The 24,385-nt window shown below is 41.4% G+C and overlaps 1 long non-coding RNA gene and 1 pseudogene across 2 annotated transcripts; both read right to left on the reverse strand.

The window, feature by feature from the left end:
• The window catches only part of LOC103109799 (chondroitin sulfate proteoglycan 4-like), a 43,404-nt pseudogene that overhangs the window by 12,171 nt on the left and 6,848 nt on the right, over nucleotides 1–24,385 (reverse strand).
• Nucleotides 14,457–18,170, reverse strand: LOC132538578 (uncharacterized). Of its 2 annotated transcripts, none has more exons than XR_009549917.1 (3): nucleotides 17,106–18,170; nucleotides 15,046–15,509; nucleotides 14,457–14,471 (listed from the first exon to the last, which is right to left on the reverse strand). It is a non-coding gene; the product is annotated as an uncharacterized LOC132538578 (long non-coding RNA). The 2 variants fall into 2 exon arrangements; XR_009549916.1 differs by lacking the exon at nucleotides 14,457–14,471 and having other exon boundaries at nucleotides 14,946–15,194; nucleotides 15,366–15,509.

Here is a 24,385-nt window from a genome sequence, read left to right on the forward strand (position 1 = left end):
GAGTGCATCTCCATTCTGACAGTATTTTTAAACACAGCTCCTTCCAGTCCTAATGAGAAAAACAGACCATGCTTTCCATACTGGGAATCACAGCTTTGAAAGTCTCACTGGAGGGAGTCGGGCTGTAGCGCAGCGGGTTAAGCGCAGGTGGCGCAAAGCACAGGGACCGGCATAAGGATCCCGGTTCAAAGCCCGGCTCCCCACCTGCAGGGGAGTCGCTTCACGGGCGGTGAAGCAGGTCTGCAGGTGTCTGTCTTTCTCTCCTCCTCTCTGTCTTCCCCTCCTCTCTCCATTTCTCTCTGTCCTATCCAACAACGACAACAACAACAATAATAACTACAACAATAAAACAACAAGGGCAACAAAAGGGAATAAATAAATTAAAAAAAAAAAAAAGAAAGTCTCACTGGAAGCATCAGATCTACAGGGATGCAGAGGTTACATAGGCTCCTAAGCTGAATATGGGCCCCAGATCACATCAAATCGATGGGGTTTACAGTCAACAGTATCTATACCCCTTTCCCATATTAGGGAACTACTCTCTTCCCTGATCCAGCTTTCTGGTCTTTTTTCTACTCATGATATCATCTCCCCAGCCAATAACTAGGATCCACCTACATATCAGATTTCAGGCTCAGGAAAAAATAAATAAATAAATAAACTAGTATAGCCACAGGCCCTTTGGAATAGAACTAAAATATGCCTACTGGCTATCTACAAAGCAGATTCTCATGGGAATAATGTAAGTAAAGGTATGTAAACCTTAAAATAAAACTACCAAAGGAGAGCACACTAGGAATGAGTCATTGGGAAGTAGCAGATATTCAAGCCATCTTGATTTTGTCACATGCATGTAGAAAGTAAAGATAGCCCCACAGGCATGAAGTTCTAATCTCTGGAGTGTGTGACTATCACCTGAATGTCATTATACATGGCAAGGATCCTCAGAGGTGAGTGAGTGATTCTGGGAGAAATGGTAATTAGACAAAATTCATAACCCAGAAATGATTGCATAGTTTTGTCAATATGGCCCTAGAAACCTTGATCTGCCTGGCAGCAGCAAGCAGAGGGTAAGACAGTTTTCCATCCACAGCAGCACAATGGCTAAAATGCACTGACAGGCTTTACGGGAAAGAAAAAAGTCAGGCACCACAGACCTCAAAGCCAGGACACGGCTCTTTAATAGTTCTAAATGATCTAAACAGGCACTAGAATGAAAATCATTCAATTAGCCTCATGCTCTACTTGGAAAAGAATAGTGCTTTAAGGAATTCAATTCTTACTTTGTTCATGCATTCTTTGAAATGAGCGATCATTTCTCGAAATTGGCCAAGAGCTTTTATTTCATTTAAATACTTATGATTTAGCTCTGCTGTGTATTCACATGTTGAATTCTTCGGATAAAAGATTTGCAGCACACATTTTTGTGGTTTAGCTTTTTCCCATTCTGGCAGATGTAATATAGTGAAAAACAAGAATGTTACTTGTTTATTTTGGTAGGTTGTCATGGCATAATTTGAAATAATAGTAATTTTATTATAGAATAAGAAAACATTTGGAACTATAACATAACAAATATTTCTCCTCACCATTACTTTGCCAAAGAATGATGGGGAGTATCGCGCAGTTGCTTTCATAAGCAATACCCATCCAGAAATACTAACTCAAATTATCTTTAGTTATCCAACAAAAGGAAGAAAGAGTGTGGATTTTATGTGCAAATAATGCAATATTTTTGCCTACCTCAGTTGAAGATGATAGAGAGTTGGACCAAAAAAGGATCCAACCCATCAATTACTAAAAAAAATCCTCCAGATTTATTGGACACTGAATTGGATCTGACTTGAAATTAGAAAAACTAACACAAGATTCCAACTTACAACTGAAGCCACTTGAAGACTTGAACATGGCCGAATTGTTCTAAATTCCTTTTACCACTGACATTTTTCCTTGAGCAATCTATTCAACAGTCAGACTGAGGAGGATTACTCAGAGCGCATAACACATGCCAATAAACACACGGTCACAGTAAGTGACACCAGAGAAGGGTTCTTCATCACCTTCCTCACCTCTCAGGTCTTGACACCATCTCCTTCACAATGCCAAAATATTCTAGGGCTGTAGGAAGTATGTCCTCATAATATAGCTGAGGGTTGACCAGCTTCCCACATTTGACAAAGCTGAGAAAACTGAAGATTTTAGAAAAGGATTCACGCTCCAGTCGTGTGTGAAAAAGGAAATGGACTCTGGTACCTGGAGAAGCCAGGGAGATGAAAAATTAAACTTCCTCTTCCCAAGTCACAAATAAGAATGTTCATTTTAAGCACACAAGCTAAACGAGTTAGAAAGCACTCGGATTGACATCAATTGAATTTATAAACTCAGTAATAATAACTGAATGTATTGATGCCCTTGCTGTTTTAAAATATAAATGTACCGTGGGGGTGGGGTTGGGCAGTGGCGCACCTGGTTAAGCAGGACCCGTGCAAGGTTCAAGCCCTCGTCCCCATCTGCAGGGATGGGTGCTGCATAAGTGGTGAAGCAGGTTTGCAGGCGTCTATTTCACTCTCTCCCTCTCTGTCTCTCCTTCCCCTCTCAATTTCTATTGAGTCTTATTAAATTAAAGGAATAAAATGGTCTCTGTGAGTGGTGGGTTTGTAGTGCTGACACTGAGCCCCAATGATAACTCTGGAGGAAAAAAATATATCTAAAATAACAATAAATAAAATATAATACAAATTTACATCTTTAACATTTTTTAATTTTATTTTTTTCACTAAGTGTGTGCTGTGTTCATATGCAGAAAAATAACCCACACTGTGAGCACACATTTTGGTTCATACCCTTGCAGAGCTGTCTCCACACCTGCCACCCGCCGCACATCACTGAAGTTCTTTAGGACTACTAGAATAGAGAGGAAGTGGTGTACAATGAAATTTACGCCTGGGGGTCAGGCGGTAGAGGAGCGAGGTAAGCGCACCTGGCGCAAAGATCCCTGTTTGATCCCCCGGGTCCCCACCCAGGGGAGATGTTTCACAGGCGGTGAAGCAGGTCTGTAGGTGTCTATCTTTCTCTCTCCCTCTCTGGCTTCCCCTCCTCTCTCCATTTCTCTCTGTCCTATCCAACAACAATGACATCATCAACAACAATAATAATAACTACAACAACAAAATAACAAGGGCAACAAAAGGGAAAATAAATAATAAAAAATAAAAATAAATTCTGTAAAAAAAAAAAAAAAAGAAATTTACACTTAAAAATCTCAAAGGGCCAAGTGGTACGTGAACTGACTGAGCACACATGAGACCATGCTCAAAGACCCAGATATAAGCCTCTGGTCCCTACCAGCAAGAAAGGAAAATTCAAGAGTGATGGAGCAGTGCTGTAGGTGCCTCTCCTCTCTGTCTCTCTTCCGCTCTAGCTCTCTGTCTCTCACTCTTTATCAAAATAGAAAAAGGGAAAAAAGATAGCTGCTAAGAACAGTGAAGTCATCATGTAGGCCTTGAGTTCCAGCAATAAACATGGCAGTGACAAAAATAATAATAATAAATCTTTGTCAAATTTTAGTCCAACATATCCTGCACAAACACGTCATCTTCCTAGGGCGAGTCTCAATGACGTTCTGCTTTGATACCCTCCTTTGGGGTCTGCAGAACTGCAGTAGCCCCAGGCTGCATTCATTCTTCCTGCACCCAGCAGAACCCAGGGGCACAGCACTTAATCCAGGAAAGAAACCACCCCCAGGCACTTCTCTAGGCCTCTTCCTTCCACCACTAGTCAAGGTAATACATTCCAAGACACCAGAGGCTCCCCTGAGGCTGACAGTAAGGGGGTCACAAGGCAAAACCAATGCCATTCTTCTCTAATGACCTCGTTTCCAGTCATTCTGTGGCTGCAGCACTTCAGGGCAACCAATTCCTCTGCCCCAGAAAATTGTCTTCTCCTGTGAAACGAGTCTTTTGGCTACACCAAGAGCAATGAAACTACTCACATTTCCAAGGACAAAAAGATGGTAATAGCTGTCTCAGATGGTAATACCACTGACTTAGTCTCCACTACAGACGAGGCCATGTGCTGAGCATCTTAGATGTGTTATCCATGTCAACCCATAAGCAGATTCCTAGTGGAGAAGAACGATCCAGAGTCAAGGTTCTAGGTTCAAATTCTGACTCATTATTTCTGAGCCTTGTAACTGTGAACAACTTGCTTCGCTTGCCTGTGCTTTAGGACCCATGCTAGTGAAGAAAGTTCAGAAATAATACAGAACAGCATTTAGCACAGTGCCAGAGGCCCAGAGGCCCAGTGAATGTTTAAAAATGGTTACTTCTGTCCCCTCCAAATGAGGAAACTGCTGCTTTACAAATGAGGAAACTGAGGTTTCAACAACATTCCGGAGTCCCTTCTTCTGACTTTAGAGGCTAAGGGACTCACTGCAGGAACAGGAAGCCTAACTCCTAAATTATGGTCTACACACACACACACACACACACACACACACAGTGTGACTGCTGTGCAGAATTTCTAAACTCTTGAGTATATTTTAGATGGTATTGTGAGGAGACAGGAGTCATCACAGCTAGGCTTGAGACAGTCTCAAATATAGAAATAATGGAAGGATTCAAAATACTGGAAAAAGGCACAATCATAGTAGGCACTTGCTCTGGGGAAGAAACGTGTGTGTGTGTGTGTGTGTGTGTGTGTGTGTGTGTGGTGAGAAGTGCCACATAACTGGTCCACTGTAAAATAATGAAACTCCTCTGACATCAAAACTGCCTTATGGTTTTGTTCACACTGTGCTTCCAGACTTGAGAAAGACCTTCTCCCGAGGACTCAGAGCTGGGAAAAAGGTCACTTATTGTCCTAAAGTTCAAAGCAATACCATGGTTGGCTCCAGCTAACACCTGTCATCATTAATGTTTTGTTTCTTGGTTCTTAAAATAGGAGCAATAATGAGACAAAGAAAGAAAACCTTATTTATTTTTCCCCTTTTTGTTGCCCTTTTTTTTAATCGTTGTTGTGGTTATTATTGTTGTTATGATGTCATTGTTGTTGGATGGGACAGAGAGAAATGGAGAAAGGAGGGGAAGACAGAGAGGGGGAGAGAGATATAGACACCTGCAGATCTGCTTCACTGCTCATGAAGCCATCCACCTGCAGGTGGAGATCCGAGGGCTCGAACTGGGATCCTTGTGCTTCTCACCACGAGTGCTTAACCCATTGCCCGGCCTCCAGGAAAGAAAACCTTATAATTACTGGGGTTTAATCATTCAAGATTTTGCCTTCCCTAGAGTTTTCTCACTGACTTGCAATTTTCATTCCTGCTAGCAAATGTGTCCTATACTAAAGGAAGGCAGACCCATAGGAAGACAGATTCTAAATGTATTAACAACATTTTTTCAGGTGACCAGGCTAGTCATCTGTGGTAGATGAAACCCTGATCTTATTCCTTAAGAGATGATTATTATTCCCACCTCACTGACATCATCTTTCCTCATGTACCTTTCTTCAGCCAATGAGCTGTCAGCACACACACACAGTACTTTATCACACTGTGGTTTCACCATCCCATCACTGTTTCTGGGGCAAATAGAGCAATGTCCAAGGCATGGGCTGCTCCTTTCACTTCTCATCACCCCCACAGTCAGCTTACTGCCCACATGTCAGTGAGAAATAAATGGTGGGCTTGTTTTCAAGTCACTGAGACTTTACAGTTGTTTCTTACTGCAGCATAGCTGACTAGAATCTGGTTACCCAATCATCCAGATCATCTAGACCAGAGGTGGAGAAACTTTGGGTATTTATAACATTACTCATGGACCAAATAAGGTTATCAACTTAAAATCTGACATTTAATTTGCTATGAAGAAAACGCCTAGATTTATTGAATTTTTGAGACCCCGTGCCATTCCCTTGGCAGGGCCTGACAAAAAGGTGTTGAAAGGCCCATAGTCAGACTTTCCCCACCCCTGATCTAGACTGAAGGGTTGTATATTTAAGATGGAAAATCGTCATCATCATCATTATTTTCATCATGGTCATCAGAAAAGAATTTAAACTAGGATCAGAGTCAGGTCATCTTCATAAGATTATTATCATTTTTGTCAGTATTTAAACTGCAAATTGAAGTTAAAGAGGCTTCTATGCTTTGGGGGCACAATAAGCTCCCCACAGAATGTTGTTCTCATTCTAATCTTTGCAATCCTTGCAAAAAAAAATCTATTTGTGGAGGAAGGGGGAAAAGAAGAGTTTATACTTCCTCTTTGCAGGGTCACGTCCAGAGCCTTGGCTAGTCTCATGATCTACTCCCTCAAATACATCCCAGACAAAGGCAATTGCAAAGCAAAAATCAAGTTCAGTTCTGCCACTTAACACTGGAGAAAAATGTCTCAAAGGTCAAAAGAGGTTCACATTTGCTGTTTTTTCCCTAAACCTGATTTTGAGGCACTTCTTACTCTTTAGTGTCATAAAGCTATAGTCAAATCAACTATCAAATCTGTAAACATATTGTTTCAGGATGGAAAAATAAGTTAAATGGCAAATGAAAAAGTCATATTCAAAAATACTTGGAAATATACAGTTTAAGATAGGAAATCACATATAAGTAAACATCACCCCTCAGGTTCCCGGGGTGTAAAAGGAACACAACAAATCACAAATTTTAGAGGCTCACCCCATTAAAGTTATAGGACTAAAAATAAAATTATGCGGGTTGTGATTGTGGCAAAGTACCAGTCAACTTTAAAACAGCTGGCTCTGGATGCAGGTTAAATGGACATATTTACGTACACTCACGTAACTAGACTCCAGTAAATGATCCTCCAAATTATGTCTTACATATCAAATACGAAAACATGCTGATATATCCTGCAGGATTCACCCCTGCAGCTATGCTTTCAGTTTTCTTTTAAATCATCTTTAGTAATTAAAAAAAAAAAAGGCCTTCTAATTTATTAGCTACATAGCTTTAGTTTGCTTAGTATTTTGGGATAGTTGTGTCTCATCATATGCTCACTACAAAATGTCTGCTTTAGATACAACAGAGGGGGGCAGGCAGTAGCATGGCAGGTTAAGCGCACCTGGTGCAAAGCGCAAGGAGCGGAGTAAGAAACCTGGTTCGAGCCCCCAGCTCCCCACCTGCAGGGGAGTCGCTTCACAGGCGGTGAAGCAGGTCTGCAGGGGTCTATCTTTCTCTCCCCCTCTCTGTCTTCCCCTCCTCTCTCCATTTCTCTTTGTCCTATCCAACAAGGACGAGAACAATAATATTAACAACAATGATAGACAACAAGGGCAACAAAAGGGAAAAAATAGCCTCCAGGAGCAGTGTATTCGTAGTGCAGGTACCGAGCCCCAGCAATAACCCTGGAGGCAAAAAAAAAAAAAAAAAGATACAACAGAAAGGAGTCACTGTCTGAGTAAAGGGCAACTGCTGGGCTTTCCAGCATGGAGACCAGGGGCCATGCGAGAACCCTGTTCTTCAGGGGCGCACAGCTGGGCCCAGCTGCGGGGTGTGGGTGCTACTCTGCAGGTCCTGTGTAAACAGGGAAACTTCCTCTGTGCTGTTGTTAGAACTGACTTGCACCAAGACTCCCAAGTCTAGGAGACTTTATGACTGTGAAAGTTCCAGTTCCGTTTCCGGCACTGTCCACATCATTGGCCACAGCTTTCGGGTCATGGGAGGAAAGGGGCTTCAAGGAACCTTCGTGAAGATTCAGAGCACACATTTAAAGCACGTGAATGCTGCCAGGTAGTGAAACTCTCTTTATTCTTTCTTTTTTTTTTTTTTTGCCTTCAGGTTTATTGCTGGGACTCAGTGCCAGCACTATGAATACTCTGCTCCTGGTGGCGATTTTTTCCTCCCCCCGCCCCCACACACACACCCCATTTTATTGGGTAGGACAGAGAGAAACTGAAAGGGGAGTGGGATATAGAAAGGGAGAGAGAAAGGTAGACCTGCAGACCTGCTTCACCACTTATGAAGTCCCTGCTACAGGTCCTTGTGCTTAGTACTTTGTGCACTTAGCTGGGTGTTTTATTTCAAACTGGATGTTTATTTCAAATGTTTTTTTTTTTAAATCAAACTCCTCACATAGACATGAAGCACCTGAGAAGTTATGGAGGAGGCTAGTAAAAAGGTACAAAAGTAAAAAATAAATAAATAAATCAAAAATAAATAAATAAATAAAAGCATAAAGTCTGTTATAAAATGGAAAAGGTCCGGCCTAACATGTAACATAATGACCGTGGTCAGTTTAATTTATATACATATAGGAGGATATAAGTCACATTTTCCGAGGCAGTAGAACCTAAATGTTCTCACCCACTTAAAAAAGACATCCAACTGCCCCATCTTCAGATTTTCTTTGGGACCTTTCCCTACTTTACCTTTTTGTTTACTCCTGTATAACAGGGGACCATCACCTTAACTGTGTTTTGTTTTATAAGTCCTTTACTTTTATTTTTTTTAACTTTTTGACCCTCTTCACCCCTTTACCACCCACCTCAGTCAACCACCAATTGGCTGGTTTTCTGTATATTTATGAACTTGGTTTTTTATTTTAAATTCTACATGTAAATAGATCGTGTAGTATCTGTCTTTGTCTAGTGTATTTTCTTTATCATGATGCCATAGAGTTCCATCAATGTCACTACAAAGTGCAATATTTCATACATTTTTTTTTCACTTCACTTCCAGGGCTACCTTTGACTGGTGAGAGGGGAGGAGGTTTCTGAGAAGGGAGTCTTTTTAATAGCATATATTATACTGATGTTAGCTTTTTGGGATTTGAACACAGGGCTTAGGCTCAGACTTGGCAGTAATCTTGGTGTTCATGACTCCTGTTCTGGGGCTGTTTGTGAACCTTCCACGGCATCAGTGTTTTCATCTGCTGAACAGAGACGACCAAAACATGGCGTACTGCAAAGTTTGCTTGATATACTTTCTTTCCTGTAAGTCCTTAGGGCAGTGTAGTAGATAAAATGGTTAAAGACACCATAAAAACAAAGGTATCCATGGTGTCTGAGTGTCCCTTCTATAGTAGGAGTCGATTTCCTCCTAGTATAGTTCTATAAAATCTATAATTCTATAAACAGCTGACATCCTCTGATGCTTCAGAACACACAGGTTAATTTGAGTCTGCCAAGAGCAACAGCGTCTGGCAGCTCAAATCCAGAGTCACCGCAGAGGTGGGGTACACTTCTTCCCTTCCTCCTTGGCCTCTGGGGTGGGCTGACAGATGGGCTGACAGATGAGAAGGTAGAGGTCACTTGCAGCCTGTTGCCAGCAGAATCTGACAGAGGAAGACCCTGAGGGAACAGCGAGGCATCTGTTATCACTTAGGACTTTACACAGAGGAGGGACCAACACCCTGGGAGACAGCTGCAGAAGCCTGGCTGAGCAAGGCTCCATTGAACCCCTGGACAGAAGACCAGGAGAAGGGGCCAAGTGCACCTGGCTAAGTGCACACATTACAGTAAGCAAGAACCTGGGTTCAAGCCCCTGGTCCCCATCTGCAGGGGGAAAGGCTTCATAAGTGGTGAAGCAGGGCTGCAGGTGTCTCTCTCTTCCCCTCTGTCTCCCCCTCCCTTCTTAGTTTCTCTCTGTTTCTATCAAATAAAGAAGCAAATAAATAAATATCACTAAGAGAAGAAGAAGAGGAGAAGAAGGAAGAAGAAGATGATGATGAAGACAAGGAGCTATGGTCATCAGGACTCTGTTCACATGAGGGAATCTACATAGAACAGAGGAGGCCACTGCCACTTGGGGGTGTTAGGGTAGAAAAAAAAAGGCAAAACCAACTGGAACAGATGGCCATCCCCCAAGTGGCCATCTTAACTCTAAAATCAGCAGTTAACTCTAAAATTGCCCAGTTCTCCCCCCATCCAAGGTAAGATTTGAGCAAATGTAAGTGCCACAGTGAAAATGTACATTGAAAACATCATTCTTTTTTCCACTGGCCAGGAGCTAGAGATCAGACAAGTCATAGCCTAGGGAGAGAGGGACCCAGAAATCAAAAGTAACAGCTGGTGTGCCAGAGGGAACACAGAAATGGAGCAGGCTCACTTTGAGATTCGAGGAAAGCATGAAAATGATGGGAAAGTGTTGATGGGCACCCAGAGACGAGGTTTTGTCGGGAAAGGCACGGGCCTATATCTAAATATGAAACCGAGAGCTAAGAACAATACATATTTTATATAGTGCCATGAAGGTAATAATAAGGAAGTTTGGAATGCATACACACACACACACACACACACACACACACCAGACACCAGAATGTATTAGCTAGAACTCTCTCCTTTATTCAAACACAACTGTCATTAACAACTATATCAAAGTTTAGCTAAAACAAATGCTTTTGAATTTTTGCATCAAGCAAATCTACTCTGATGATTTTGAACATAATTTTACAGATTATAGTGTCTTTCTGATGACTAAGGAGCAGTAGTTTCCTTTTTTTTTTAAATTCACATGGCCCCCTAATTGATAGACACAGCGTACTTATTCTCAGGAGAAAATGCTGAGGCAGAAAGAGGTGCCAGACTGCAAGGATGCAGGCCAGCATACTTTTCACTGGGTTTCAAAGCTGAGTTTCTTTTCATGAACTTATCTGCTGAAGGAATCTAAAAATTTTAAAACCTCCTAAAAATTTTTTTATTTCTTTTTTCATTATGTTTTAGTGACTCTTCTCCAGGCTAACTCCAGAAGTACGTAAGCACTAGCCATCATTCACAATCACATCGTCGACTGACATTATCTCACTAAATGACAAATCCTGCCAGATTCTGGTGACTGTATCGCAGATGAAACCTAGATAAAAAAGGTTACAAGATGAGGGTCAGGCGATAGTCCTGCAGGTTAAGTGCACGTGGCGCAAAGCGCAGGAACCGATGTTAAGGATCCCAGTTGGAGCCCCTGGCTCCCCACCTGCAGGGGTATCGCTTCACAAGTGGTGAAGCAGGTCTGCAGGTGTCTTATCTTTCTCCTCTGTCTTCCCCTCCTCTCTCAGTTTCTCTCTGTCCTATCCAACAACAATGACAGCAATAACAACAATAATAATAACAAGGGCAACAAAAGGGGGAAAATAGCCTCTAGGAGCAGTGGACTCATAGTGCAGGTGCCTACCCCCAGCAAAACCCTGGGAGGTAAAAAAAAAAAAAAAAAAAAAAAAGTAAAAAAGGTTACAAGAGGATTTCAGTGCCCAGTCCTAGTCCCATAGGGTTCAATCTGGTTATGCATCAGAATCACCTAGAACTTAAACAAGAAGTCCTGATGGTGACGTTCCACCCCAGACCCCCATCCAGTTGGTGTGGGTGAGGCCCAGACACTGGAATTAAAAAACAAAAACAAAAATAAACAAACAAAAAAAAAGCAAAACCTTTCCAATGGCTATGAATAAGTGGCTGGATTGGCAGTAGAGTAACCCTAATTTAGTATCAGTATCAGTATTGGCAGTAGAGTAACCCTAATTTAGTATCAGTATCATTATCCATCTATATCTTACTAGCAATGTCTATTCATTAAATATGTCACAATGTATAGAGTCGTCTGTTGTTATTGTTGCTGTTGTTGTTGTTTTGTTATTTCCTGGACTGTGTACTTTGGAGACAAGGGTGATAATGTGTTCAATTTTTCCCCTCCTTTGCACTGGATAAATCTCATTTATTACAAAAATCTCGTATTACAAAAATGAGAATATTGAGCCAGAGATGTTCATTTTAACTCTTTCCAGCTGAATCTGTCTGTCTGAAATTCCTGGCTTCTAATAGTCAAGACGCTGCAGAGCTCCCAAAGTACTTAGCAAAATCCCACTGAGTCCCCTCGTACAAGTATTTTTGTATTCAAGAAAGAAAAATCCAGGCTCCAGACAGTCACTGCACTGCAGAGCCTGTGGCTCTTCTTGCTTCTAAAAGGGCTCTCAGAAGCAAGTTTGAAGTTGGGGTGGGGAGGGGAAAGAGAAGTACACAGGAAGCGCACGCATGTCTGCTTCTGCAGTACCCCTATCCCTCTGCATCAAGATGATCTCTGCTGAGGAAGAGGAGTAGAAGACAGAGAGAACAAAATGACCCAGTCTTGTTCTCATTGAAATCCTCCAAAGTGATCATTTTTTTCTCCCTGGGACTTTATAACTATTATTGTTATAATTCTACAACAGTAAAGGATGACAATTTATACTATGTGGGTAAAATTTTCCAAATAAAATTTTTAAAAGAAGCTATTTGAACCCAACACTGATTCAAGTTAAAATCTTACCTGTAAAGATGCTCAGTCCCTTGTTTACTTCTAAATTTATCACCAGAACTCAAGCTGTGATGCTAAACATTTGTCTTGGTGCAAAATTCAAACCATCAGTAACCTGAAAATTAAAGTCTCCTGACATTGCTCCTTCAGAAGAAGAAATGCCACTCTGGTCAGCTTGAATCTTCAGCAAAAGCCTTCCCATTCCTTCCTCTTGTGTTTGATTTCCTCTATCAAGTTTGAGGATACAGTCACGGAGGTCACTGAATCCATTCCTGCCAAAACCCAGAGTTCAAAGAACATCAATAGTGGTCTAGAACATGTTCCCATCTCCTCCTCTCCAATAACATAGTAAAAGAGGAAAACTACTGTCTCCAGAAAAATCTTTTGAAAGTTTGAAAACACAGCCATCATCTGCATTTTATTATTTCAGGACCAATGCATATACTTACTGGCAAAGATTGTGCATGCAGTGCCACAAACACAAGTTAGTTCTGAAATATCAATAAACATAGTAGGCAGTCCTAAAAAAAATCAAAGTTTGAAGGGAGTAGATAATACCATCCCCCTTCCAGATAAATTCTAGTTATTCACCTGTCTCGAGCTATTTTCTGTCAAGAGGGGAAAGAGAGTTAATCGGGAAAGACCCAGTCCTGTTTCTGATTCAGTTCTTGGATGAGAATTAAACTCCCACACTTCTGCCAAGAGGTGGGTGATATATCAGTTGGACTATAAATAAAATCCTATGCAGAACAGAAATGAGAAGGACCCCATATGGGCCCAGGGCCCAGGAGAGTTTTACTAGTCTGACTCCCAAGCACCAAGCAAGCTAGTAATAGAAAAAGCTTGATGTTCACATTCCAATCACCTTTTGAAAATGTTCACCCATCAGTAAAGCTGGAGGCCCACAGGTCTCCACATCATGGAATAGATAGAAATGTCCTCTTAGTTGCCCTCAGGGACTCACAGCAAGGAACAAAGAAGCACGGTCAGACTGTCCAACTCCAGAGAAGCATTCCCTTCACAACACGATTTAATAAAGGCCTGCTCCATGGCTTGCTAAGCCTCTACATTTTCTGTTATATAAGCAAGCCCTGAGAGTTGTGATTCCTTATAAACAAAGGTCCCAGACCTCAAAATAAAAAAAAAAAACCAGTACCCAATGCATTTCTATAAAGAGAGAGACAGAGTTCTGAATCTGCTTAATTCAAAACAGGAGCTCACAACCAAATGCTATTTTTGTTTGTTGTGATTAGAAATAGTACTTGGTGGTTCTATTTAATAAAACATAAAATTAGGGAGAGAATGCTTCAGACCACTAGCCACTTTGAACATTTCATGAATCTAGAAACAAAATGGAAATGGAATATTAGAATAATCGGTTGCATATGCTTTATTATTATACTTAGGACCAAAGCGAAGAAAAGGGAAGAACATGAAAGCAAGATTGGCCTACAGATTTCCCACTGCGCAGCCTCAGATTCCCCTGATAATCATTCCAGAAAGGCCACCTTAAATCACTTAGCTTCCCCTGACTTGGTTCCATCAACCTACTTAGGTTATTATGTGGAATAATGAATTAGATTAATGGCAGAGCACTTTGCAAATATAAAATGCTAAGAGTGGCTAATTAAGCCTAAGCCTTTGTTTGGGGCTGATGATGGACAGATGTACCAGAGAGAACCAGCTGGTTTCAGCAGCAGATCCATGTGCAGCTGGGCCCCAGCCACTCTGAGGGCCATTTAGAACATGTAATGGATTAGCTTTCAAAGAACTTGACTTTAACTCTCCTTCCTGCTTTTTTTTTTTTTCCAAGAGAAATAATTTTCTCCGTTTGCCAAAAGCAAGTATTGACCGGGTAGTTGACCCATAAATCAATCCCGAGGGCTCATTTCCATTTGATTTCTTCATTACAAAGAGAAACCTCAGCTCTTCAACCTCCTCCACCCTTCAAAGAGAGCGGGGCGAGGGAGCTAGTGGGAAAAGCCGAGTTTTAGGGTCAGCCCGATTTGTGTCGCTCTGGGCTTCAACTGCTTCATTTCCAAAATGGGGTCAGTCACCCAGTTGCCCAGAGGCCATTCTGTAGATGGGCCGCGCCACCGGCAGTGCCATGCCATGCAGCAGGTCCTTCCTGACTCCTTTCCAGTGCAAGCTGCAGAGTTTCCGTAATGTGAAACTTCCTTCGTGCCAGCCTCGAAAGCTTGTTCTATTATGGAAACGTGATAAACATCCTTTTCTAAAAAAAAAAAAAAAAAAAAGGAAGCTGTTTTCTAGGCCCTCACCTAGTAATTAATACCTAGAGGTCTTTACTAATCAAAACTACCCATACTGCTAGAAACCTCCCACCAGCCTCTTCACATGAACTTTATTTTATTAATGAGTACATCTGCGCGCGCACGCACGCACACACACACACACACACACGTTTAAAAGTGGAAACACACATGTGGAAAAGATCATTCAGTTTAGAAGCAATGCTTTGGCACATTCGTGGGTTAGGTTTCAGATCTTGGTGCAATTAAACTAAGCTCCAAGGCTGCAGGTGTTGAACACCCCTTTTCAGAGTAAGTTGCTTGCAGATTATCTGTGGATTCTTTGCATTCATTGCAAAGATAATCAGGAAATTACTACATTTGGATTTATACAAGCCTTTCTTTCTCTTTATTTTCTTTAGACTCACACCCCTTCCCATTCTCTGTGTCAGGTTGGGAACAACAGTTTCTCTTCTCTGTCCAGTACAAAGGGCAAGCTGGATACTAAGCCAGCTAGGTGTTGCCTTCTATGGGTTTCCAGTGGGAGGTTTGGCTTACTGATTTATTGATGAACAGAAGGGAGGAGAGGAGAGAAAAGCCTGCGTCTAAGACTCTCTTCGATTCTAGTTCCATCCAGTCATCTACTCGCGGGCCCATTGCTGAGCAAGTGTGCTTCTTTGCTCTCTGACTGACATCTGGCACCGCACCTGACACAGAACAGGTGCTCAATGTCACTCCAGTCTTTGAAACATCTCTATTAAGTACTAACTACGTTCAAGTCACTATTAATACAAGAGTGAACAAAGATTCTGTTCTGGCAGCATTTACACTCTAGTGGGGAGGTCAGACAACGAATAAATGAATCAATGTGTACATACTAGTCAGGGCAAGGAGGGTGACAGAGATGGATGTCACTGTGCTGTGTGGTCAAGAAAAGTCTCTTTTTGATGTTTATGTTTGAGCAGAGACGTCAGATTGTCACACATAAGTGATAGGCACCTTCTAGTGCTTACTGTTATTAGCTTTATTGAAAAACAAACAGGAAGGTTTTTAGATGACTTGTGGTATTGAGGGGAAGAACATTCGGGTGGAGACAACAGTCCTAAGGCAGGAGTGAACCTGGTCTGCTTGAAGAACTACAAAGAGGTCACCTGAACAAGTGAGAAGACAGATCAAAAGGGAGATGAGTCAAAAACGGAACACAAGTTAAATGCCATGCATTCTGGAAGGCCACTAAGGGAAGCTCTGATTTTTACACGAGAGCTATCAGAATCATGGCAGGACATCGGTGTGCTGACTTAGATCATAACAGAATCCCTGTGGCTTTCATGTTTACAACAAATGGAATTTGGGTCAGGCAGTGGTGCACACATTACAATGCACAAGGAACCGGGTTCAAGTCCCTGGTCCGTACCTGCAGAAAGCAGACTTCACAAACGGTGGAGTAGTGTTACAGGTCTCTCTCTCTCCCTTTCTATCCTCCCTCTCTTCTCAACTTCTCTCTGTCTCTATCCAAGGAGGAGGAGGAAGACGAGGAGGAGGAGGAGAAGTGGAGGACAGGTGGAATGGGCAAAAGTAGAATCCGAAAGATTCATTAGGAGAAAATTGCAATAACCCTAGAGAGAGGGAAAAGAAGAGAGTTGTCATAAGTGGCAAGGATGGTGAAAGTGATCAGATTCGGGGTGTATATAGTGAATTCAGGGAAAACCAACACAGTTTCTGATTAATTAGATGCAGAGAGAAGCAAAACAATGAAAAGTGTCTTGGGCCTCGACAAGTAGAAAGATAGTCTCCTAGGAGTCGGGCGGTAGCACAGCTGGTTAAGGGCACATGGTGCAAAGTGCAAGGACTGGTATAAGGATCCCAGTTCGAGCCCCTGGCTTCCCACCTGCAGGTGAGTCACTTCACAGGCAGTGAAGCAGGTCTGCAGGTGTCTGTCTTTCTCTCCCCCTCTCTGGCTTCCCCTCCTCTGTCCATTTCTCTCTGTCCTATCCAACAATGACAATATCAACAATAATAATAACTAAAACAACAAGGGCAACAAAAGGGAAAATAAAATTTTTAAAAAATGTAGATATATATATATATATATATATATATATATATATATAGTCTCCGACAATGGAAATGGGAAGAGCTGTAGAGGAAGAGGGTTTGGAAAATACCAAATGAGGAGCTCGTTTTTGAACACGTTGAATTTGCAGGGGTAAATAGTATAATGGTTATGCAAAGAAACTCTCATGCCTGAGGCTCTGTAGTCCCAGGTTCAATCCCCTGCACTGCCACAAGCCAGAGCTGAGCAGTGCTCTGGTAAAAAAAAAAAAAAAAAAATCAAAAAATTTGAACACGTTGAACTTTTAAATGTTTATTCCAACACTGAATCATGTCTGGTGGCACTAGGCTATTTTGAGTTTCCATAACCATGCAGTCACATGTCATTTCACATCCACTAAAAACAGGAGCCTTTACCACTACATCTTCACATTTCCATCTGTCTTATAAAGATCTTGTTTGCAAAAATACCAGGCATATTCTCAAGCCCATGTGCCATTCTTTGCTCTCTGGATAGGTCTTACCTGTGCTTGTTACCAGCTTCTTCAACTGTAGCAGTTTCATACCTTTCTGGTCTGAAGGGCTCTTCTCCTCAGAGGGGCAGGCAGTTGATGAAATACGTTACCTCACACCTATTGATCATCTAATAAATACTTGAACTGGATCCTGAGAAAAGTAGATGAAAAAGTATGTGGAAATCCTACATTTTCATAGTAGATATGAATGCCGCTTTAGTTCTAAAACCTTGGGCATGTTTCTTAATGTCTCTGTATCTTAATTTCCTCATCAGTGAGCTAGGAATGATGGCATTTTTATGAGTAGTAAATGATATAAAATAAGTAGGTGCCTAGGATAGGCTTCACCTGATGCTTCAGATGCATTAAGCAAAGATTAGCTTTATGTGTCCATTGGCTTTGGCTTAAAAGGTGGTTGTGACTTCGTATGACTGGAATGTGAAGAGTACCGCTGTTGAAACCATGTGGGTAGTGGATTTTGTTTTGTCTGTAACATTCTTCCATAACTTGGAATGATAGTTTATCTATTTTATGACCATCTTTCCAGTGTATGTGCATATATCTTGTCATTTGGCAAATACCCACTGAGGATTTTCATTGAAGACATCAATTTTTAAAGACACCAGAACTGTCATCAATCTATTGTTCAAATTATGGTTTCTCTATAGAACTAACCTAAATAGCCATCCGCACATGGCTGGATAAAGAACTTAGGGGCAATCTATTCAATGGAACACTACTTGGTCACTAAAAAGATGGCATTGCGTTACGTGGGACAAAGTGGATGGCGCTGGAAGTTTCTCTCTGTCCTACCTGATAAAAACTAGAAAGGAAGGAAGAAAGAGAGAAAGAGAGAGAGAGAAAGAAAGAAAGAAAGAAAGAAAGAAAGAAAGAAAGAAAGAAAGGAAAAAAAAGGGGGGTGAATGGTCCCTGGGAGCAATGGAGGATTTGCAGTGCTGACACCCAGCGTCAGCAATAACCCCAGTGGCAATAAAAAAAGGGGGGGACTTGTGGAATTTAAAAGTGAGATATTCCAACAACAGTGCATCAGATTTGCATGTTCAATTTCTGCACCACTAGATCCAAAGCTGACCAGTGCTCTGGTCTTTTCTCTCACTTTTCTCTCACTCTCTCTGGCTGTCTCTCCCTCATCAAAATAAATAAATATTTTTATAATCCTAATTAGCGCCCTCATATTTAAAAACTGTGCCTTTGTTTTGAATATCACATGAGGGGTGTAAAATGTTCCTGAATTCACTATCTTACTATTTGTCTTCAGTTATGACTTAACTAAGACTTTGCTGCTCTGATTCTTCCTCTGTCTCTGGATCTCAAAGTTATTTTTAGTGATGACAAATGATTATCAAAAAAAAGTAAATGCTTCTATTTTTGGAATCAAAACAACAACAAAATAGTTATTATTGAAAGCAAAAGCTGAAAAATAAGAAAATGAAGCCCCCTTGTGGACATATTTTTATCACATACACACAAGAGTCACAAGTCGGAATGCAAGTTCACAGTAGAACTCATTTTAGAATAAATTCACAAAAGGTGGTCTAACTCCAACTCCTAATTACATTTTTTCAGGATGAAGACGATCTTCCAAAACACTGAATAATAGCCTTGCTGATTATCCAGCCATAAACATTATGGCTGAAGGTCTTATTTAAATTACCTCCTAAAAAGTGGATATGAAATGTTGGAATAGAGTGATTAACATCCATATTTCATGATCACCTGGCTGAGCGTACATGTTACAATGCACAGGGACCTGGGTTCAAGCCCTCAGTCCCCACTTGCAGAGGGAAAGCTTTGCAAGTGGTGAAGTGGTGTTGCCAGTGTCTCTCTCTGTCTCTCTTCCTCTCTCCCCCTTCCTTCTTTGTTTCTGATTGTTTCTATTCAATAAATAAATAAAAGTAACTTTAAAAAAATTTAAAAGACATCCATATGTCTGCCCTCCTACCCAGGATCTAAAATGCTAACAGTGGTACTACCCTCAATCACCTTCTACCAACTAAAGATGGACCTTCTTCGGAAGGAAAGAGAGTGGTCCGATGGGGAAATCTAAACTTCATGAGGAAAATACTCTTTGAAAAGTCAAAGTCTGCATAGCATCTGTATATTAAAGTAGGTAATCTTATGTGTTAACTTGACAAGGTCATAGGGTGCCTGCATAGTCAGTCAGACACACCGGATTCTGGGTGTGTCTCAAAGCTTTGCTGGACGCTTCCAGCAACCTAAATACCCACCAACAGGATAGATTTATAGGACATATATATTCAGTGGAACAGTACTCTGCAACCAAAAAGATGAGATTATACCAGTTGAAACAAAACTGATGAAACTAAAGTTGGTGCTGATGACAGAAATAAGTAAAGAAGTGAAGGAGAACCACTGGGTCTCACTGATATTTGGAAAACAGATGACTAAAGCAATTGAACTTGCAAGAAAAATGTCACTGAACTATCTCTTGGACTTTGTGAGAGCTCAGGGGGCAGGGGTTGCACAGAATTTTAGTAGAAGGAGTGGTGGTGACTCACATATATCATGAGTGGGTGTGAAATTATAGCCTTAAGGAGCTGGGCGGTAGCAGTGGCGGGTTAAGCGCACATGGTGCAAAGTGCAAGGACCTGCGTAAAGATCCCAGTTCGAGCCCCTAGCTCCCCACCTGCAGGAGGTCACTTTGCAAGCGGTGAAGCTGGTCTGCAGGTGTCTTTCTCTCCTCCTCGCTGTCTTCCCCTCCTCTCTCAATTACTCTCTGTCCTTTCAAACAACAACAACAGCAGCTATGATAGCAATAACAACTACAACTGTTGGACCTTAAAGCCAGCCCCCCTGCTCTGCTTACATAATCACTGTTTTGCCTGAAAGATCCCCACCATATTATCCCCTCAGGGTACTGCTAATTCAGTTAAAACCATGGCAACAGTTGCTAAGGACGATTTCACCTTCCCAGCATGCCTTTTGCCACTCTCCACCCCCCTTTCCTAGCCATTTCCGTTTCCAACTTGCCACTTCCAGTTTTTACCCTATAAAACCCGCTGCTATTCCAATTTCACCCCTTTTCTCTTCCGCATTCCGACCTGGAGAAGGGCTGGTGGGCATAGTAGGAGGCAGCCATTTTGTTAGCTCCACGTGGCCTAAACCGCTGTGCTCATACCCAACTCTGGGGCACCCGCGTGAATAAAGATTTGTGTTCCCACTCCGCCATGAGTTACTGGTCTCTTCTCTCTCCTCCGCGATGCAACCCAAGATACAACAAGGGCAAGAAAATAGGAAAAATGGTCTCCAGGAGCAGTGGATTTGTAGTGCAGGCACCGAGCCCCAGCGACAACCCTGGATGCAAAAAAGAAAGAAAGAAAGAAAGAAAGAAAGAAAGAAAGAAAGAAAGAAAGAAAGAGAGGAAGAAAGAAATTGTAGCCTGACAATCCTATAATTTTGTAAAACACTGTTAAATCACTGATAAAAATGAAAAGGAACATTTTTTTGATTAAGTTAATACATAAAGCAGCTAACTAAACCAAGCAGATCACTCTCCTCCTCTGGGTAGGCCTCACCCAATCAATCAATAGCTTGAACAGAAAAGGCTGACCCTACCCCAAAGAGAACATTTTTCCTACGTGACAGTCTTCAAACTGAGACATTTTTCTAAAGTCTGCCAACCTTCAGAAGGGAACTCCTCTCCCATCATCTCTCCTGGGCCACAGGCCTTTGCACTAGGACTGGAACTGAACCACTGGCTCTACGTAGAGCTTGTCAACTCACTCTCCACTTCATGGGATGTACCTACCTCCATGATCATACATGACTTTATATGATTTTTAGATACATAGACACACACCTAAGCAACAAATACAAGTTTTCTTTCTTTGGAAAACCCTTTGTCCCAGACTGTTCCACTGGCTACTTGGGTTATTTTGAGCAAGTTATTTAATACCTTGAGCTTTAATTCTTCTTCTTTAAGTTGGGAACCAGAGTAACTTACTTTCTCTACTACAACCCTTCTACCGTTGACCCTGGAAAAATGTCTAAGATTCTATGTCATTTCAACTCTTTATTATTTTTTTCTTTGTTTGAATAACTTTGTTTTTTTCTTTATTGGAGGATTAATTAGTTAACATCAGACAGTAAAATACAATAGTTTGTGTATATATGTGACATTTCTCAGTTTTCCATGTAACTAATCAACCCCCACTAGGCCCTCCCCCACCATCATGTTCCAGGACCTGAACCCTTCCCCAACTCCAGAGTCTTTTATTTTGGTGCAATACACCAAACCCAGTCCAATTTCTGCTTACTGTTTTCCCTTTTGTTCTTATTTTTTCAATTTCTGTCTCTAAGAGATATTACCCCATATTCATCCTTCTCTTTCTGACCAATTCCTCATTCTTAAAATAACAAAGGTACTCCATGAAATTGTTGAAGAATAAATGAGTAATTAAACTGTTTAGAATAATGCCAGCCAGAGATTAGGTCCTTTGTAAGTATTACTACTATGCCAGTGATATTTATTACTACTATTTGATGTGCTGACACTGAGAAAAAATGTCACGTGGGAAATAATCCCCTAAATTTAACTTTTTTTTTTTTTGCACAACTAGCATCTAGTTATGGAAAAATCATTCATAATTGGGAAATGCATTCCTGGAGCTCTAGTATTTTAGTGAAATGCACATTTTGTACATTTTTTTCAGAAAATTACCAAACCCAGCATGTTTGCCACATTCTATAATATCATCAAGTTATCAATCAGTAAGAACATCTTATAATCTGAACAGAATATACAGTCATTCCAGAAATCTTCTAAGCTTGCTATTGGCACTAAATATTCTCACGGATATGACTGAAGTATCTTATTCCAATTTAAAAATAGGAGCAGAAAGTAGAGCATTTCTTAGATTTTTTTTTTTTTTTTAAAAAAGCTTCTTTTTTAAATTGCCACCAGGGTTATTGCTGAAGTTCGGTATCTGCAACATAAATCCACTGCTTCCAGCTGCCTTTTTTTCACTTTTTATTTTTCATAGATTAGCACAGAGAAATTGAGAGAGGTGTGAGATATAGTGAAGAAGGCAGAAAAAACAAACACCTGCAGCACTGATCCAGAACGTATGAAGCTTCTTCTCTGCAGGAGGGGCCTGGAGCTTGAACCCAGACTCTTATGTATGGTAACGTTATGTACTCTACCAGGTGTGCTCCATCCTGTCCCACAAAATTTACTCACAATTAGTCACTTGTCTCTTTCTCTTTTTTTTTTTTTTTTTTCCTCTTCCAGGGTTATTGCTGGGCTCGGTGCCTGCACCATGAATCCACCGCTCCTGGAGGCCATTTTTCCCCCCTTTTGTTGCCCTTGTTGTAGCTTCGTGGTGGTTATTATTATTGCCCTTGTTGACGCAATTCGTTGTTGGATAGGACAGAGAGAAATGGAGAGAGGAGGGGAAGACAGAGAAGGGGAGAGAAAGATAGACACCTGCAGACCTGCTTCACCGCCTGTGAAGCGACTCCCCTGCAGGTGGGGAGCCGGGGGCTTGAACCGGGATCCTTACGCCGGTCCCTGCGCTTTGCGCCACATGCGCTTAACCCACTGCGCCACCGCCCGACCCCCACTTGTCTCTTTCTCATCAAGTCTAATATGTGCTGACATTAGATGACAGGATGATAATATGTCAGTACACAAAACTTAGGTATTCTAAAATCTCTAAGGCAATTTCATTCACATCACTCTGCATATAATAGAAAAGCAATATTGTAAGTATATGCTCTTGTCTATATCTCTTAAATCATTCAAATTTTATAATTTTTCTGCTGGTAGTCTTACGGGGATTTCCCTAGGTGGCTTTTTATGTCCTCCCTGTCATGACTGGTTAGCTAGTATGAAGTGGCCAAGATGGTGAGTGATTCAAGGACAACCCCCAGAGGAGAGAGATGGCCAGGGATGAGGTAGAGGCAAATCTGAGGAAGGTACCCAACGGCCCACGTTCTGAAGCTGGGGTGGGGGAGCTAGGGTCTGCTGGCATACCTGGTGTGCTCCCCTAGTGAACTGGGCTAAATGTGTCACGATCACCTGGTTTGGGGATACTTGAGTATAAACTGACATTGATGGGCTCCCCAGTGTTGAAACTGGTAGTGCTGATATGGCTAGAAGTAGTACCCTTTGAGCCGGGACAGTGTCTGTATCAGCCCTTTACTGTGGGTAGTGGAACTCACAACATCAGACATGACTTCAGGGCTTCAGATGAGGCATGTCTCTGCAAGTATGTGTGAGCCATGATGGGGTTTCTGGGGATAATGGACGTGCCCAGAACCACTGAAATAATATCACGGGATTCTGATGTGACTTTGAGGTGTTTTAGCAATAGTAGCTTAGCCTTGAAGGATTTTTTTATTATTTTTTTAGCCATTAAAAAATTAAAAGCTGCATTTGCTAAGCCCTAGCCAGGTGCCAGGCACTGTGGAAGAATTCTAGAACATTTTATCACTGAGTTTTCACACATCTGCTTCCATGTCTCCTGCCTAGGTGAGAGCAAATTAGTGCCCTAAACAACTTATCCGAAGCCATCCCATCAATGGTGAGAGCCAGTTTGTACCCAGGTCTGTCTCTTGCAGACTTTACTCTCTTAGCCACTCTGATACCAACCTTGTGGAATTTCTCACGTGCCTACATTTTCCTAACGTACCTAGAAAAGGTCATGCCTCAGGAACTAGCCATCTACTCAAGAACTATAATAGTAATGCATTATTCATCATGTCCTGACAGCATCCAACAAAATGGCCTGATAAAAACTAAGTGATATAACGGCATTAGGAGGATGTCAGTTACACATACATAGTCCTATGTCTTATGATGTTCATGTAGGAAATAAAACAAAAGGAAATCAAATTGGCAAACCTAGAGCTATGAGGCTAAATCAGAGAGCGTAGGACACGCTGACCTGGAGGCTTTGATTGGCTGTTGTCACTGGAGTCGTGTCACTTACTGATTCAACAGTAATGAAAAGAGTTTGAGGCAAATTCTGTTTTGCAAGTTCTGACTTACCTGCATAGATGGTGAAGATGTCAAAGAGCTCAAGAACACAGTGAATCAGTTCATTTTCTATCTGTAACCAACAACAAGATGCCATCAACTTGCTGAAATGTGAATTTAAAATATGAATAAATTGCTATAAGGTGATTTACTGATTTTTATATCTCTCCAAAATACAGAAGCACAGGCTCGTTTGACAAAATTTGTTTCTGACAACCAGAGTGAAAAAAATCATCTAAAATATGGTTTTATAGTGATCTGCCTCTCAGAAAGAAATTCTAGGAAATATTTTAAAAAATAAGAAGAAGAA

This window comes from Erinaceus europaeus, chromosome 5, assembly GCF_950295315.1.
Source record: "Erinaceus europaeus chromosome 5, mEriEur2.1, whole genome shotgun sequence".
Classification (NCBI taxonomy): domain Eukaryota; kingdom Metazoa; phylum Chordata; class Mammalia; order Eulipotyphla; family Erinaceidae; genus Erinaceus; species Erinaceus europaeus.